Below are 3174 nucleotides of genomic sequence, written 5' to 3' on the forward strand. Positions count from 1 at the left end.
TAGTAGTGAGCAGGTTCATTGTAAGCTGGGATTACATGTACTTGTATCTTTCTTATTTGTAATAAGTTTCATCATTACTAGAAAGAATCCTGATTTTTTTGAATTTTTCATTAGTTTCCATAGTTTTAGGTCTAGTGAACAATGTATATATAGATTTTTTTCCTAATTTTTCTTCCATAAAAGTAAATTTATCTTTTGTAATAGAATCTCCTCAACACCAAACATAGACAAAAATATGAGTATTATTTTTTCCACCACTCAAGAATGTTTACAAGTAGAAATACATATATGCTGTTTTTTTTTATAAATTTTTTCTTTCTTTTTGAGATTTTTTTAATTTTTTTCCAAATTGAGAAATTGATTTAACTTATTTTTTTTTTTTAAAATCTGCAAATGTTATCACTTGTTACCCAAATAAGAAAACGTGTACTCCCCAATAACCCCCCCCCCCAAGAATTTATAGGTTATTTTCTTCATTTTGAATAGTAGATGTAAACAGTATGGTGGACGATGTAGTTTTTATTTCATTTGTTCTGTTTTAAATTGTTTAAGAAAAACTAATTCTATAATAGAATATTGATTAAAAAAAAATATACCAGATACAATAACAAATAAACACATTTTTCAAAGACCACGGCACCATTTTAACCAACTCATATTTATACAAAATGGCCCCTAAAAGCTTCAGCATCATTGAACAGTGCAGGTCCAAATAGAGAGAACCACTCTAAGAATTAAGAAAACAGAAAGCTGCAACGTAGACTCGGTGAATATTGAAGAAGCCGAGAAGGGAGGTCAATGGCTTCTGGAGGCATCCACTTATGGAAAACCTGGAGGTCATAAAGTAGTATGTGTATTGTTTCAGCTTTTCTTTCTTTTTTTTCTACTAAGCTATTGTATGATCAGAAAAGTTAGAACGTAACATCCATATAAAATACCTTATGCCACGGGTGAGCTTGTGGGAATCTAAAGTCTGTGTAGTTTGGATTCATGCATCGGATTTCTTCTCGAGTTGGAGTTCTAAGAACCTAAACAGAAAGTAATGTTAATCAAAATGACAAATCTATTAGATATAGGAATTTTCTATAAAATCTAATCAAAATGAGACTTCACCTTGATGATCTCCACTAGCTGGTCCACAGAATTTTCTCTGGGGAATAACGGCTGAAGATAAGTAATATCAATTGATTATCAAAGATATTGGAGAAATGCTTTAGTTCTCAAGATACTTAATGGATAAATAGTTTACAGTTACACTAACCTGACCAAGAAAGAGCTCTGCCAAAACACAACCAGCAGACCATATATCTATGGACGATGTATACTATGTGGCCCCAAAGATGAGTTCTGGATCTCGGTAATACCGAAAACAAATATATGATATGTTTGGTTCACCTTTTACCTAAAGTGAATAGTCACATGTTGCAAGGATCATGAAAACAAATAAGGTGCAATTGATTTTCATGAGACAGAACACATAAGCAGTGGAAAAATAAATGAAACAGCATATATAAGGTAAAACCTTGCCAATACTTTTGCACTTCCAAAATCACACAGATTACACTGTTGAGTGAGGGGATCAACCTATAGAATGCACCAGGGAATTGGATTATAATCTAGTGATGGTTACCGAAGACAAACCCATAATAGATCAACTTATCAAAAGGTTCTGTGGTTTCACATCTCTGTGGCAGACACCAGGAGCAGTATGGATATAGGCCAAGCCTTTGAAGATCTGCACAACATATTTGCTAACCCGTTTCAGGATCAATAAGAAAAACCAAGAATATTTGTGGCAGATAACAATGCATACCTGGTATGTATAAAGTTTGACATTAAAAAAAGGCATCCTCTGGTTTGAAATAGTATAGTGCTTCAAAACCTGGTACAAAGTCTCGGGTACATACTCCATAACAAGGTTGAGGAAGAGCTCATCTCTACTCGTTGTAGAGAAGAAAAAAAGGTTCAAATAAACCACATTAGGGTGGTCCATTAGTCGGATTAATTGCAATTCACGATTTTTGTAGCGCCGATCTTGCAAAACCTTTTTAATGGCTACTGACTCTCTAGTTTCCAAGCACTTCGCCTAGAATGGTAAGTTCATAAATTAATCAGAAATGGAAGAAAAAAGATATTGCCTAGAACAGCTAGCAGTGACAAACAGAAAAGTTACCTGGAATACAATTCCAAATTAAAAGATCCTGTTCATGCATCGGATTTCTTCTCGAGTTGGAGTATCAAGAACCTGTTCCTCAATCCCTTCTGTAATGAGCTGTCAAGTCCAGCTGTCTTAGCTCTAGAATCATCTATTGTCTGTATAAATATGAAGTGATGTAGAAACCTTAATCTTTAAACTTATACATTCCGAAACTAGACTTCCCCACATCAGACTAGCAATCTGAAATCTTATATAAACCATCATAAACATAAACTTTAGAGCTAACACTGTTCTCTAATCACCCTTACCTCAATATCATGGTACATACTCCTCTGCCTTGCTAGATTCCCACTTTCTAACTTTTGATGTTGATCTACCTGTGGAGCTTATCCTGACCACCGTGACCTGTATAAACCAGAACATATTTACCCTGTATCTTCATCATCCTCAAGCTAAAGCATCCAGGAGAACTATCTCGGTAAGATATAAAGAAAAATACAGAAACAAGCTACAGAAACTACTCAGTTACAGATGGCGAGCTTGTATTCTAAGCCCTTTGATCTGCTACTATTAACCCCATAAGCAGCAGCAATTTTGCAGCCAAATGAGAATTTTTGATTATACCCACATCTCTGCATCCCGTTAAAGTTGAGGTTCCATGCATTTTCATTGCTGGATGCTTGTGAATGCATACCAAGATTTGGATGTTTTGTTGTGGGTATAATCAAGAAATTTCACTTGGCTGCAAACATGCTGCTGCTTCTGAGGTTAATAGTAGCAGATTAAAGGGTTTATAAGACGTTGTTGGAAAAAGCATTTTTTTTTGCTAAGTAGTGAGCATGTTCATTGTGAGCTGAGATTACATGTATTTGTACTCTTTCTTATTTGTAATAAGTTTCATTATTACTAGAAAGGATCCTGGTTTTGATGAATTCTTCATCAGTTTCCATAGTTTAACTCAAATGAACATATATATATATATATATAGAACTTTTTTCTAATTTTTCTTTCGTTTT

The 3174-nt window shown here is 34.2% G+C and overlaps 1 pseudogene; it reads right to left on the bottom strand.

Annotated features, from left to right (window-relative positions):
- Window positions 1-2796, bottom strand: part of LOC112081572 — an 8155-nt pseudogene extending 5359 nt beyond the window's left edge.
- Window positions 2797-3174: the final 378 nt, after the last annotated feature.

Source organism: Eutrema salsugineum, unplaced genomic scaffold (genome assembly GCF_000478725.1).
Source record: "Eutrema salsugineum unplaced genomic scaffold, Eutsalg1_0 scaffold_10, whole genome shotgun sequence".
NCBI classification, from domain to species: domain Eukaryota; kingdom Viridiplantae; phylum Streptophyta; class Magnoliopsida; order Brassicales; family Brassicaceae; genus Eutrema; species Eutrema salsugineum.